Source organism: Ursus americanus, chromosome 36 (assembly GCF_024610735.1).
Source record: "Ursus americanus isolate L20-20 chromosome 36, mUrsAme1.1.p, whole genome shotgun sequence".
Classification (NCBI taxonomy): Eukaryota; Metazoa; Chordata; class Mammalia; order Carnivora; family Ursidae; genus Ursus; species Ursus americanus.
Window position 1 is genome coordinate 20,389,420 of NC_142162.1, and position 16,526 is coordinate 20,405,945.

At 35.8% G+C, this 16,526-nt stretch overlaps 1 long non-coding RNA gene across 1 annotated transcript in view; it reads left to right on the forward strand.

The window, feature by feature from the left end:
• The window catches only part of LOC148107048 (uncharacterized), a 133,189-nt gene extending 116,907 nt beyond the window's left edge, over positions 1 to 16,282 (forward strand). Inside the window, exon 4 of the long non-coding RNA XR_015723160.1 lies at positions 15,866 to 16,282. This is a non-coding gene — a long non-coding RNA (uncharacterized LOC148107048). The remainder of the gene's footprint in view (positions 1 to 15,865) is intronic.
• Positions 16,283 to 16,526: the final 244 nt, after the last annotated feature.

Genomic DNA, 16,526 nt, shown 5'->3' on the forward strand with positions numbered 1-16,526 from the left:
CAATTAAAAAAATAAAATGGAATGGATGAGTTAGAATTTGAGCTCACACCTAATAGGATGGAAAGGTTTCAAAAGAGTGGTTTCTTCCATATTTTAATGTGGGACAGACTTAGGAGCAATAATTGGTTATCAGGAGCTTTAAAGATAGACCCTTTGTCTTCAAGTTATATTTTCAATACCCGTTCCTGGTGTTTTCTCTTGAGTTTTATATATTTGAGGTGGCTGACACAGACAAAGAAATGGCTAAATCTCATTCCACTCTGTGCTATTTTTGCACAAAAAGCTCACAAAGGTGTAAGGTAGGGGATGGCAGGTTACATTCAGAAAATAGGGATTAATTTATCCTGGTAAGAACTTGGGAATATATGCATAACAGTAGAAGATATAGAACAGAGAAAAAAGTGTAGGTAAAGATAACAGGTGGATCAATAAAGCCAGCTTCGGGGCACCTGGGTGGCTCAGTCAGTGAAGCGTCTGCCTTTGGCTCACGTAATGATCTCAGGGTCCTGGGAGGAAGCCCTGCTTGGGGCTCCCTGCTCAGCAGGAAGTCTGCCTCTCCCTTTACCTCCACCCCTCCCCCCAGCTTGTGCATGTGCTCTCTCGCTCTCTCTCAAATAAAAAAATAAAGCCAGGTTAGGATTTTCAGGCTTTGTTGTTGGCGATAGTAAAGAACATTTATTTTCTAATTTTTTTTTTTCCCCTGAGCAATAGGAAGGAATGATCAGATGGTTTGGAGACACTGCTAAAGGGAAAAACTAGAGTTTGAGAGATCATTTAGGAGCCTAGTCAATAGTCTAAGTTAAGGTGAAAAAAAAAATTTTCTGATAAATCAGAAAGAAAATGAAATCAAGATGAATGTATGCTAGATTAGAGTTGGAATACTAATTTAGCAATTGAAGTCAGAACACTTTCATAGTGAAAAGTTTGTATAATTGAAGATTAAGATTTCAAGGTCGGATAACTGGGGAATGATAATATGTGAAAATCTATATAGGAGCTTTTGGTTTAGAATTTGGCAATGGAATAGATGGTAAAAACTTATTTTAGAATGCTAAGTTGGAAGTTCACACATCTTTTGCAATAGTGTGTCCAGCAGGCAATGGCAAATTTGAAACTGTAGTTTGAAGGAATATTTTCATTTATTCTATAGCAGCAATTATAAAACAGTATAGAAAGAAAATCGAGAGTGGGAAAATCTACTACGTACACTGTATGGAAAGGAGAAATCTGAAGAGAAAACAGGTTAGTTCAGTTTCACAGTTTATATAAGAAGAATATTCAAGATGAAATAGAAAATAGTGTCAAATGTTCTAAAAAAAACCGTTCAATAATTGAGAAAAGGTCATTATAATTGCTGGCCAGATGGTAAGAAATGAACAGTTGAATATTAATCTATAAGTTTTTAGCTTAACAGATGTATACAGAACATTCATCCAAAAGCAATGGAATACAAATTCTTCTTAAGTGCACATGAAACACGCTCCAGGATAAATGATATGTTAGGTCACAAAACAAGTCTAGGAAGATTGAAATCCTATCAAACAAACATCTTTTCAACAGCAGTATGAAACTAGAAATCAATTACAAAAAGAAAACTAGATAATTCACAAATATGTAGAAATTAAACAGCTACTGAATAACCAATGAATGGGTCAAAGAAGAAATTAAAACAAAAAATACTTTGAGACAAATAAACATGGAAATACAATATACCAATACTTAAGATGCAGCAAAAGCAGTTCTAAGAGGAAAGTTCATAGTGATAAATGCCTACATAAAGAAATGAGAAATATCTCAACCTAACTTTATAGCTCAAGTAACTAGAAAAAGAACAAAGCTCAAAATTAATAGAAGGAATGAAATTGAGTTCAGAAAAAGTTTAAATGAAATGCGGACTAGAAAGACAAATTTGACAAACTCATGAAAATAAAAAAGGACTGAAATAATTAGAAATGGAAGAGATGTTATGCCTGATAGCAAAAAAAATAACAGACTACCGTAAACACTTATACATCAACAAAATGGACAACCTAAAAATGGATAATCCTAGAAGCATACACAACCTACCAAGACTAAATCCTGAAGAAAGATAAAATCTGAACAGACTGAACAGTGGGGAGACTGAATTGGTAGCTAGAAACCTAACATACAAACCTAACATACAAAAGTGTATGACCAAATGGATTCAATGGTAAATTCTACCAAACATTTAAAGAGTAATTAATACCTATCCTTCTTGAACTCCTCTTCCAAAAAACAGAGGAGTAAGGAACCCTTCCAAACTTATTTTAAGAGGCCAACATTACCCTGTACGAAAACCAGATAAAAACAAGCCCCCTTCCCCCCACCAAAAAAAGAGTAGGACAGGCCAATATCCCTGATAAACATAGATGCAAAAATCCTCAACAAAATATTAGCAAATCAAATTAAGAAATACACCACGATCAGTGGATTTATTCCTGGCACGCAAGAATGGTTCAACATCCACAAATCAAGCAAGGTGATACGACACATTAACAAAATCAAGACAAAAATTATGAGCAGGAAGGGTCCAAAATGACAGTGTAGAAGACCCTGAACTCACCTCCTCCGCAAATCAAATCTACACCTATTTATGGAGCAATTCCTCCTGACAAAGCACTGAGGACTTACTGAGCAGCTCCTGTGTGACAAAAGACTGAGAGACCACATAGAGAATAAGAGAGATGAGACACAGTAAATAAAGGAACTCCCACCCCCAATGCTGCAAATTCCAGTGGGGAGGGATAGTATGGAGATATTGTGAACAGATTCTTCTGCCCTGGGACATTAAAACAACAACAACAACAACAGCACTGGTGTTTAAAAGAGCAACTGAAGTATAAAGAAACCAGGCCCTGGAACCCCGCCAAACATTCCAAACTGCTGGAACTCTCTCTAGGTCAGAGGGGCTGGCAAATGCCATGGCTTACATTCCCCTTCCACCATGATAATCCAGAGAGGAGCAGAGTCCAGGTGCCATAGGTGGTCTCCTGCCTCAGGAGACCTAGACTCCTAGCCCACACCAGCAGACCCACCAAGGCAGCCCCAGGATGATGAACACTTCTGGCAGTATTCACCATAGCTCCAGCCATCTTGCCAAAATGACATCACCCTGGAATACTCCAGACCTGGACAACTTTGGCTCGAGATGACTTCTCAGAACATCCCTGGTGCAGGGTGCTCAGGGATCACCCATGTTCACCTTGGCTTTGGATGACTTGCCAGGGCACTTCTGCAGAGAGAGGCCTGGGAATACCCTAGCCCAAGCCCACTTCAGCTTCAGCCATCCTGCCAAGGCAGCCCCTGCACAAGGTGCCTTGGGACGTCTCCCCCACCATGCCAGCCAGCCAAAGCTACCAGGCACACCCAGTCTACACAGAGGATGACCATACACAAGACCACTTCTTCAAGTTTAGGAGAGGGACCTGTCCCACCTAATTTACAGAAAAGAAATATAGAAAGTCAAGCAAAACGAGGAGACAGAAATATGCTCCAAATGGAAAAATAAGACAACACCTCAGAAAAAAGAACTACATGAAATGGAGTTAAGCAATATACCTAATAAAGGGTTCAGAGTAATGGTCATAAAGATGCTTACTGGCCTGAAGAGAAGAGTGGACGAACTCAGAACTTCGACAGAAGTTCTTCAATAGAAAATGTTTAAAAAGAGTTGAACAATACAATAAAAAATGAAAAAAAAATATATACTAGATGGAATCAACAGATTAGAGGATCCAGAAAAATAAATCTATGATCTGGAAGATAGGGTAACGGAAAGCATCCAAGTAGAACAGCAAAAAGAAAGAAAAGAATTTAAAAAATGAGAATAGGTTAAGGGATCTTGTCCACAACATCAAGCAAACATTCACATTATAGGGGTCCCCGAAGGGAGAGAGAAAGGGGCAGAAAACTTGTACGAAGAAATAATAGCTGAAAACTTCCCTACCTGGGAAGGAAGCAGAGCTTCAGGTTCAGAAAGCACAGAGAGTTCCACACAAGATGAACTCAAAGAGGTCTGCACCACAACATCTAATAATTAAACTACTGAAGATTAAAGATAGAAAATTTTAAAAAGAAAAAAGCAACGACTAGTTATGTAAAAGGAAAACCTCAGAAGTCTATCAGTTGATTTTATGCAGATAATTTTCAGGCCAGAAGAAAGTGGCATGATATATCAAAGTGCTGAAGGGGAAAAGAACAACAACAACAACAACCCTACAACCAAGAATACCCAGGGAATTAGCATTCGGAATTGAGAGAGAAGTGAAGAGCTTCCCAGAGAAAAGTTAAAGGAGTTCATCACTACTAAACTGGCCTTACAAGAAATGTTAAGCGGACTTCTTTAAGTAGAGAAGAAAAGGCCATGATTAGAAGGAAAAGTATGGAATGAAAATATTTCATGAGTAAAAGCACACATACAGTAACAGTATTAAAGCAATCACTTATAAAACTAGGATGAAGGTTAAAAGACAAAAGTAATAATTTCAATTATATGTAAAAAATAAGGGGACTCACAAAATAAAAAAGATGTAAAATATGACTATACATATACATATATACAGATGTATATATATGTATATATATAAATATGGAGGGGGAATAAAAATGAAGATTTTTAGAACGTGTTTGAATTTAAGTGGCCATCAACTTACGTAGACGGCTCTATACTTAGGATGTTACATGTGAATCACATGTTAACCACAAATCAAAAGCCTGTAATACACAAAAAATAAAGCTAAGAGTAACTCTGAAAATGTCATCAGTGCAAGAGAGCAAGAAGAAAGGAACAGAAGAGAGCTACAAAAACAACTGAGAAACAATTAACAAAGTGGTAATGAGTCTGTACCTGTCAATAGTGATTTTATTTTTCTTTTGAGAGAGTGAGTGAGTGAGTAGGGAGAAGGGAACAAAGGAGAGGAAGGAAGGATCTTTAGCAGGCTTCATGCCCAGCAGGGAGTCTGACATGCGGCTCGATTTCATGGCCCTGAGATCATGACCTGAGCCAGAATCAAGAGTCAGACGCTTAACCAACTGAGCCATCCAGGTGCCCCTCAATTTTTTAAATGAAATTGTCTAAATTCTCTGATTTAAAGACAAAGAGCAACCGGATGGTAAGACCCATCGATATGCTGCTCGCAAGAGACTCTGTTCAAACCTAAAGACACGTATATAGACTGAAAGTGAAGGGATGGAAAGATATTCCATGCAAATGGAAACAAACAAAAAAGCTGGGGTAGCAATACTTTTATCAGACAAAATACAATTTAAAACAAAGAATATAACAAGAGACAAAGAAGGGCGTTACATAGAGAAAAAGGGATCAATCCAACAGGAGGATATAACAATTATAAATATCTATACATACAACATTGGATTATCTAAGTATATAAAACAAAGATTAACAGACATAAAGGGGGAAATTGACAGTAATTTAGTAATAGTAGGGGGCTTTAACATCCTACTAACATCAATGGATAAATCATCCAAGCAGAAAATCAATAAGAAAAGAGTGTCTTTGAATGACACATCAGACCAGATGGATTTAATAGATACATACAAAGCAAACCATCCCAAAACAACAGAATACACATTCTTTTTAAGTACACATTGAACATTAAGGATAGATCACATGTTAGTCATAAAACAAGCCTCAATAAATTTACTACTGAAACCCTATTAAGCATCTTTTCCAGCCAACAGTATGAAACTAGAAATCAATTACAAACAAAACAAAACAAAGAAAAACAAAACAAACCCAAACTGGAAAATACACAAACACATGGAGGCTAAAAAACACCAAATAACCAACAGGCCAATGACCAAATCAAAGAGGAAATTAAAAAAAAATGAAGACAAATTAAAATGAAAATACGACAGTCTGAAAATCTTTGTGACACAGCAAAAGCAATTCTGAGACAGAAATTTATGGTGATGTAGTCCTACCTCAAGAAATAAGAAAAATCTCAAAAAATACAAACTTACACCTAAAGGAATTGGAAAAAGAACAAACAAAGCCCAAAGTTAGTAGAAGAAAGAAAATAATAAAGATCATAGTGGAAATAAATGGAGACTGAAGAAACAATAGAAAAAAAAAATCAAACCCAGAGTTGGTTCTTTGAAAAGATAAAATTGGTAAACCTTTAGCCAGCTTCATCAAGAAAAAAGAAAGAAACCAAATAAATCAAAAATGAAAGAGCAGATATAAGAACTAACACCACAGAAATACAAAGGATTATAAGAGAATATTATGAAAAGTTATGTACCAACAAATTGGGCAAACTAAAAGAAACGGATAAATTCCTAGAAACATACAATCTTCCAAAACTGAGTCAGGAAAAAAACAGAAAATCTGAACAGACCAATTATTGCTAATGATAGAATCAGTACATTAAAAACTTCCAACAAAACTCTAAAGTTAGATTTACAGGTGTATTCTATCAAACATTTAAAGAAGAGTTCATGCCTCTTCTCGATTATTCAAGAAAAATAAAAAAGCTTCCACATATATTCTATGAGGGCAGCATTGATACTAAAACCAGAGGGAGACACCATAAAAAAGAAAACTATAGACCAATATCCCTGATAAACATAAATAAAAAATCCTCAACAAAGTATTAGCAAAGCGCATTCAATGATACATTGAAAGGATCATTCATCAGGATCAAATGGGATTTATTCCAGGGGCAAGGATGGTTCAGTGTTTGCAAATCAATGTGATATGTTACATTACCAAAATAAAAGATAAAAGTCATATCCATAGATGCAGAAAGAGCATTTGACAAAATTCAGTATGCATTCATGCATTCATGATAAAAACAAAATCCGTCTAGAGAGAACATACCTCAACATAATAAAGGTCATATATGATAAAACCACAGCTAACATCATACTTAATAGTAAAAAGGTTTTTTCTAAGTTCAGGAACAAGACGAGGATATCCTCTCACCACTTTTATTCCACTGGAAGTCCTAGCCATAGCAAGCAGACACGAAATAAAAGGCATCCAAACTGGTAAGTAAAAAGTGAAAATGTCATTATTTGCAGATGGCATACTATACATGGAAAACCCTAGGGGCTCCACCAAAATATTAGAATGAATCCAGTAAATTTACAGAATACAAGTTAATATTCAAATATCTATTATATTTCTGTACACTAATAACAAAGTAGCAGAAAGAGACATTAAGAAAATAATTTCATTTGTAGTTAAACCAAAAATAAGACTATACCTAGAAATAAACTTAACCAAGAATGTGAAAGACTTGGACTCTGAAAACTATAAAACACTGATGAAAGAAATCAAAGATGACACAAAAGGTAAGATACTCGATGCTCATGGATTGGAAGAATATTGTTAAAACGTTCATACTACCCGGAGCAATCTAGAGATTCAATGCAATTTCTATGAAAATACCAACAACATTTTCCACAGAACTAGAACAAATAATCCAAAAATGTGTATGGAACCACAAAACACCTTAAATAACCAAGCAATCTTGAAAAAGAAGACCTAAATATGAGGTATCACAATTCCAGATTTCAAGATATTCTACAAAGCTATTGTAATTAAAATAGTATAGTACTGGCACAAAAATGGACGTATCAACGGAACAGAATAGAGATGCTAGAAATAAGCCCATGCTTATATGGTCAGTAATACACAACAAAGAATATAGAATGGGGAAAAGAGGTTTTTTTTTTTTTTTTTTTAATTAATAGTACTGGGAAAAGTAGACTGCTACATGCCAAACAAAGATACAGGTCCACTTTCTTACACTCTATGCAAAAGTAAACTCAAAGTGGATTAAAGACCTAAATGTAAGGCCTGAATCCATAAAAGCACTAGAAGAAAAAGAAAGGCATTAATCTCTCTGACAGTAACCAGAATAACATTTTTCTAGGTGTGTCTCCTCAGGCAAAGGAATCCAAAGCAAAAATAATCTATTGGAAATATACCTAAATAAAAAATGTTTGCACAAAGATACCTATGCACAAAATGAAGAGGCAACCTGCTTAATAGAAGAAGATACTTTGAAATGATATATCTGTTAAGGGGGTAACATCCAAAATACATAAAAGAACTTACAAAGCTAGTATCAAAAATAAACTAATTAAAAATTGAGCAGAGGAACCGAAGAGACATTTTTCCAAATGAGACATACAGATGGCAACAGACACATGAAAAGTTGCTTAACATCACACTCAGGAAATGCAAATTAAAGCCACAATGAGCTATCACCTTACCTCTGTCAGGATAGCTAGTATCGAAAAGACAAGAAATAAGAGGTGTTGGCCAGGATATGGAAATAAAGGAATCCCATGCTCCATTAATAATGAAAATTGGTACAGCCGCTGTGAAAAGCAGTATGGAAGTTCCCCAAAAACTTAAAAATACAAATATTATACAATCCAGTAATTTCACTACTGAGTATTTACCCAAAGAAAGTGAAAAGATTAATTTGAAAAGATAAATGCACTCCTATGTATATAGCAGCATTACTTACCATAGTCAAGATATGGAAGCAAACTAAATGCTTATTGGTAAAGGAATGAGTAATCATGACATGATACACACACTGGAATATTCTGCTTCTATAAAAAATACGAGATCTTGCCATTTGCAACAGCAGAGATGGACCTACAGGGTATTATGCTAAGTGAAATAAGACAAATACAATTACCATATGATTTCATTTATATGTGGAATCTAAAACAAAGCAAATGAACAAAGCAGAAACAGACCCATTAATACAGAGAACAGCCTAGTGACTGCCAGAGGGAAAGGGGGTGTGGGTATGGCCAAAATGCGTGAAGGTGAGGAGAAGATATAGGCTTCCACTTGTGAAATGAGTAAATCACAAAGATGAAAGGTACAGTGTAGGGAATATAGTCAGTGGTATTATAATAGTGTTGGATGGTGACAGATGGGAGCTATACTTGTGAACATAGTATAAAAGTGGTGGTACACCTGAAATTAGTGTAACATTGTGTGTCAACTATACTTGAATAAAAGTAAAAAGATGCAAGCAATTCCACTTTGCTTACTTTGACTCAATCATGCCTTTAAGGAATTATAATTTTCCCTCTATTACTACTTAGACTCTACTAATGCTAAACAAACTATACTCACATATTCCTTTAGCAAGCATTATGCACTAATAAATCATATGATCATCTCAATAGATGTAGAAAAAGCATTTGACAAATTCAACATCCATCTATGATGAAAACTCTCAGCAGTGTGGGTATAGAGGAAACATACCTAAACATAATAAAGGCCATATATGATAAAACTACAGCTAACATACGCAATGGTGAAAGGCTGAAAACTTTCTAAGACCCAGGTCAGGACAAGGATGCCCAATCTGCCACTTTTATTCAACATAGTACTGGAAGTCATAGCCACGCAATGAGGCAAGAAAAATAAATTCAAAGTAGAACAGAGGAAGTGAAACTGTCACTATTGCCAGATGACATATTATATATAGAAAACCTCAAAGATTCCACCAAGAAAAAAAAAAAAAAGAACTAAACAACAAATTGAGTAAAATTGGGGCATACAAAATCAAAGCACAAAAATCTGTTCTATTTCTATACACAGATAATCTAACAAAGAATTTAAGAAAACAATTCCATTTACATATGCATAAAAAAGAATAAAACATCTCGGGATAATTTAACCGATGAGGTGAAAGACCTGTACACTGAAAACTATAAGACATTGGTGAAAAAAAAATGGCGACGACACAAATAAATGGAAAGATATATTGTGCTCATGGATTGGAGGAGTTAATATTGGTAAAATGTCCATACTACACTAAATAATCTGCAGATCCAGTGCAAGTGCTATCCAAATTACAACGGCGTATCTCACAGATATAAAGAAACCCAAAATGTGTATGGAATCACAAAAGACCCTGAATAGCCAAAGCAATCTTGAGAAAGAAGAACAGAGCAGGAGGTCTCATGTTTCCTTTTTTTTTTTTTCCAAACAATAATACAAAGCTATGGTAATCAAAGCAGTATGGTATTAGCATATAAACAGACACATTTCAATGGAACAGGATGGAGAGTCCAGAAATAAACCTATGCACTTATGGTCAATTTATGGCAAAAGAATCAAGAATATACAAAGAGAAAAGGATTGTCTCTTCAATAAATGGTGCTGGAAAAACTGGCCAGCCACGTGCAAAGGTATAAAACTGGACCAATATCTTTCATCATACCCAAAATCAACCCAAATGCACCAAAGATTTGAAAATAATAACTGAAACAATAAGAGTCCTAGAATAAAACTAGGTGGTAAACTTCTTGACATCAGTTTTGGTGATGATTTTTTTAATTCGATGCCCAAAAGAAAAGCAATAAAAAACTCAACGTGGGAGTACATCAAACCACAAAGCTTCTGTACAGCAAAGGACACCATTAGCAAGACAAAAAGGCAACTTAGGGAAGGGGTGAATATCCAAAATATGTAAACTCCTACAACTCAAAAACAAAACAAAAACACCAAAAAACCCCCACAACCTGATTAAAAAATGGGCAGAAGGTCTCAATAGACATTTTTCAAAAGAAGACCTACAGACGGCCAATAGATGCATGAAAAGATGCCCAACATCAGTTATCAGGTAGGTGCCAAGTAAAACCACAATGAGATACCCCCTCGCCTGTTAGAGTAGCTACTATCAAAAAGACCAGAGATAAGAAGTGTTGGCAAGGATGTGGCGGAAAGGGAGCACTTGGGCACTGTTGGTAAATTGGTGCAGCCACCATGGAAAACATCATAGAGGCTCATAAAAAATTAGAAATAGAGTTACTACTCAATCCAGCAATTCCACTTATGGATATTTATCCAAAGAAAATGAAAAGCACTAACTCCAAAAAATATGTGCACCTTCTATTTATTGCAATATTATTTACAATAACCAAGATACAAAACAGTGTCCATCAATGGATAAACAGATAAAATAAATATACATGCAATAGATTACTTAGCCATAGAGGGAAATCTTATCATTTACAACAACATAGATCTTACAGACAGTATGTTAAGTGTAACAAACAAAACAAACACCACGCTCATAGGTAACAGAACAGCCAGGTGGTCGCCAGAAGCAAGCGGTGTGAGATGGGCAAAATGGATGAAGGAGGTCAATAGATACAAATATGGTGAATAACTCAACACATTTGAAAAATTATGTAAGATGAATATATCTTATGAAAAACATATTACCAAAATGGACACAAGTAGAATGAAAAACTGCATTGTCCTATTATTTTAAAGAAATCGAATACTTAATTTAAAATCTTTCCACAGGAGAAACTTCTGGCCCAAATAGCTTCACAGGTAAATTATTCCAAATATCAGAAGAAAAAAAAAATGGCACCAATCCTGCACAATGCTTGCAATGGTCAAAGAGTAGGAATGCTTTCTAACTAATATTAGGAGAATAGTATAAACCCATGTAACCAAAACCTAATAAGAACATTAAAAAAAAAAAAACAGTATTATGGGCCAAACTCTTTTTTTTTTTTTTAAACGCAGACAGAAATATCTTAAGTTATTAGTAAATTCAATCCAGGTCCCTATATAAAAAAGGATAGCACATCAAGTTGGGCTTATTCTAGGAATGCCAGGATGGATTAACATTCAAAAAAAATTAACTGAATTTATCATGTTAAAATATTACAGGAACAAAAGCTTATGATTTCCACAGATCCAGAAAAGTATGTGAAAAAAGGTAATGCCCCTTTAGGACTTAAATACACACACGCATACACAAACCAACTCAGCAAACTGAAGAATCAAGAGAAACTTCTTTAATCAGATAGAAGGCATTTATAATTTTTTTTAAAAACACAAAACTAGAGCAACATTTTGCTTCTCTGAAGTACTTAGAGTTCCTAGCTAATGCAATGCCAAGAAATAGAAATTAAAAAGATGGAGGTCACCAATTTCCAGTTAGAAGTTCTGGGACATAATACAACGATACTGTGTTGAATGTTGCTGAGAGATAGCTCTAGGTGTTCTCACTATAAAAAAAGACAGGATAATTCTGTGAGGCGATGGAAGTGTTAACCCTACTGTGCTAATCATTTTGCAACATATGAGGGTATCAAATTATGTTGTATACCTTGAACTTACACAATGTTATATGTCAATTATATCTCAAAGCTGGAAAGAAAGAAAGGTATGTGGAATGGAAAGGTAAAAATAAAACTAATTATTCAACAGAACACTTGTGCTCCTAAGAACCCCAAAAAAGAACCTAAAAATCCAATAGAATTAATAAGTGAATTTAGCAAAATCCCTGGCTACAAGGTTAATCAATAAATATAAATGAATTGTGTTCTTATGCACTTGCAACAGACATTTAGAAAATGAAAATTAATACCATTTATAAGAACATAAAATCGAATACTAGGAATAAATCTCACAAAAAGGATGCAAGTTGTCTGCACTGAAAATGACAACATTACTGAGAGAAAATAAGGCTAACATGAATGGGATATAGTACATTTATAGATTGAGATTGTATTTTGGGGAAACTGCTATCCAAATTCCTAGAAAATGTTGTGAATATTGACAAACAGATTCTAAAATTTTTATGGAAACAAAAGACAAAGAATAACCAAAATAATCTAAAAGAACGTATCTCAAGGATTTACACTAATAGATACAAGACTTGTAAATCTATAGTAATTAGCAATGTACCAGTAGGTACAAGGACAAATAGACTAATGGAACAGAAGAGTCCGGAAATAGACCCACAAATACGTAAGCACTTGATTGATGAAAGTTACTGACAGAAAAAAAAAAAAAGAAAGAAAACAATTCTAAAGCAATGGCAGCAAAGTTACCATTGTCTTATTAGTGTAGACAATCATTTTGAGTGATACTTACACCATTTTACAGATAAAACTATATATACACACAAATTTTAACTCTTTCAAAGGTAAATCTCCTATTTTCCTAAATATTAAAAAGATTTCAATCTTCTCAAAACTAAAATCAACTTTGGCATGTTTTTCAATTTTCATTTAATAAATTACCATTTTATTACATTTCTTAATTATAGGTAAGTGAGCTTTATCAGCATATTAAAGTAAGGAAATTATAGACTTAACTGATGTAATACCTATTTTAATTTCTAGGACATTGCAAAATCTTATTCTATAAATGTCTACTTTCACATTTGAACTTCAAAGTGTTAAACTTATCTACCTCCAGGGAATGTCTAAGAGGTCAAATCTTCCTAAATAGATGGTTTTCACACATAACACCATCTTGACAACATTTGGACTTCACAGAAGCCACAGGGTAAGGAATAATCCTCAAGACCTAACACAACCACATTCCTATCAGGGTAAAATGATTTTCTAAGAAAACACTTGATCTTTCTGTAACTTCAACGAATATAAATATATCTAAGTCCTGTTCCTAATGTAGCTATCTGATCTTTGTATACTTTGGGGGGAAGATCAGGCAAACATTCTCTCTGGCGATTCAAAAACCTGCTTTTACCCAGAGACAAAATGTCAGGGAGAATTTGATAGGCTGACCAAAGAGACCGCCTTTTGATAGCACGTGGAGTTTGCTGAGTATCAATGGAAATTTAGCAAGTGGAATGGGATTCTTTCCAGGTGATATTTACAAATAGCATCCTTTTCTATCTTCCTGGTGCTTCACAGTAAAGCTAAATTTGAATGTTCATCAGCCAATAAAACATAGTATAGATTACTATAAGACAGCAACAAGAAAATAAAGCTTGTACAATAAGGAAAATAAATTATTAAAACATGAAAAATCAATATGATCATGATATTTAAAAACCCAATCCTACTAAGTCCCATAACAAATTTGCAATCAGATTTTGTGGGGCAATTCCTCTAGAAGAAGCTTCTGATTTTGTGTCACCTTGACCTACACTGAAGTTACAAGCTCGCACCATAAGGGAAACTTGGGCCACGTCTGCAGGTCTGATGTGAGCTTTAGCATTTCCCACTGTGGCAGGTAATTCTCTGCTTGCCAAGAAAGTCACTGGAGACATGTCAGGGCAAAGGACTGACTCAACAGATTTGTAGAAACCAAGGGCAAGATTTTCCATTCAAAGTGAATTGGAACTTGGTGAAAAGCTCACGAGGCAAATGTTTAAAGATAACTGAACTCGAAACTGACACGAGGCAATGGATGTCAAGAAGACCCTTGTGCTGCCCTCGGGGCTGCCAAGCCACACCATACCTGCCAACTCAGTAGGGTTCAGGGATCCAGGCAGGAGCCTCAATCTGAGCTCTTGTTCTACCACTTATTATAGGACCTTGGGTGAGCCACCTTCCCTCTACACCTGTTTTCTTCAAAAGTCAAGATAAATCACCTGTCATAAGATAGGGGAGCACTCTGTGGCCTCTGTCGTCTTTGTAAATATGCACCGTCTTTGTACATGCTTAACGGTATCCGATGGGCTGCTGGAACAGGTTTTGGGGGTGGGGGCCGGGGGGTGGGAAGAACAGGAGTCAAACAGCTCAGTTTAAGTCCTGATACAATTATTAAATAATACCCTGGATTATTTAAAAATAATTATTGAATAGAAAGCATGATGGGTGCTTAGGATGCAAAGATGAAACAACAACAACACCGGGGCTTCAGATTAAAATGAGGACTAGATAATACCCACTAGTACCCAGAGCCGCTTCACGCAAGAGTATGCTTTACTTCCAACCTGTTGTGCTGGACTGGGCTGTGAGGTTTGTTTTAACAATAAAAATAGGGATAATAGGTGTACCTTCTACGCAAAAATGTGAAGCTTCAGTATGTAAGTTGCCTACCACTCTTTTTTCATGCTTCTCACATTGTTCAAGGATGTATTCAGACCTTAAAAAAGCCCCAGTATACAAGTGGGTTGAGCAAGGAATGCATTTTGTTGTTTTTAGAGGCCCTGAAGATTTTTTTTTTCTGCAGAATAATCAAGTTTTTCTTTCCTGATAAAACAATGAGATGATTTTTTTTTTTTTGCATAAAGCTACATTTGTTCAATGTAAAGAACTGGACTTCATTCTGAGTTTATATTCTTCCTACATTCTTATGCTGTGATAAAATATCCTTTTATGAAATGATTATCATTCTGTTAGAGTGGAATTCCAAAACGTGAAGGAATACAATGAGAACGTACCCCATGACTGCCGTGCTTTGGGGAAAAATACTCCTAATAATCGCAAGAGTGTGCCTTCAAAAGATGTGCCCATCAAGCCTTCTGTCCTAGCCTGTCAGCCTTTCCATGTGAGAACACGCATCAAGTTTTGGGTTTCATGTTGGGAACCAAATCTTGATAGCTTTGCGTGACCTTTGAAATAGGATGACTGGTCTCTGAAGGTGCCACTGATCTAATCCCAGATGGCTGAATGAAGTTCCTGGATGAGGGGTGCTCAGTGGCTGCCTTTACCACGGTAGGCATTTCAAGGCCATGCTACAATTCGCCATCTTCAGACATTACCCAGGTATGTGAAGTGGTGTGAAAATGGGTCTGTGGTTGCCTGTATGAATGAAAGGTTTCTGCTCTAACCCCAAACAGTCCAGGACTTAAGCCGGTTTGAAAGAAGATTTAGACTAGAAGATTCAATTTTTAGAAAAATAAAGTAAAATTCTAGGACCAACATCAAAGATTACCGTGGAATGAATAGTGTTATTTAATGAGTGGATTGGAATGGGGTGAAGGAGTGTGGGGAAGGTTGAAAATTATCAAACTGGGTACAAGTTGGCATTTGCCAATTCAGACTTAGGAAGCCCTCCCTGGAGCCCCGCTGTGCCTTTGCACTGCTAATTCCTCGTGTTTTATTTTTCTTTTAGATGCCTTTCCAGTGGAGCTCACGCACACACACAAACAAAAAAACAAAATACAACGGTCTCCAACATACTAAACAGCTGTCTACAAGATCAGAAAGCATCAGAAAAGACCCTAAAGAGTTGTGTAATCCCAGAGGAAGATCTTGTTGAAATGGAGAAGCGCTTGCAGCAGAAACCTTGGAAATTTCAGGGAGTGGGATTTTATTGTCAGAACTTTCAATGAACGGGCAGCCACAGATCCTGGGAGCGTTAAATAAAAATTACCAACAAGCTGTCTTACCTGTGTGCACTCCATTGAAAGGAAGGGCAAACGTGAGCGAGTCGCGCCTGTACGTCAGTCAAAACTCTGACAGCTACCCTGTGAAGTTTGACGAGCTGCCATGTGCTCGACTACCTAAGATACTCTTAACTGAACCATAAAAAGACAAATAAATTAGTAATTGCATCCCTCCTGTCAATGTCCTTTTGCGTGAACTTCTCAAGCTGTTGGTTAACATTGTCTGGAATGATTTATCAATATATTCTTAGCTTTCTTAGAAAAGACAGATGCACTTGATTTTTTTTTTTTCCAAATTGTTTTTCGAATTGATTTAAGCAAATGATACAGATATTGCCAGTTTCTCGACCTCTCCTTTTATTCCCTGTTCTGCCTCCTCCCATTAGG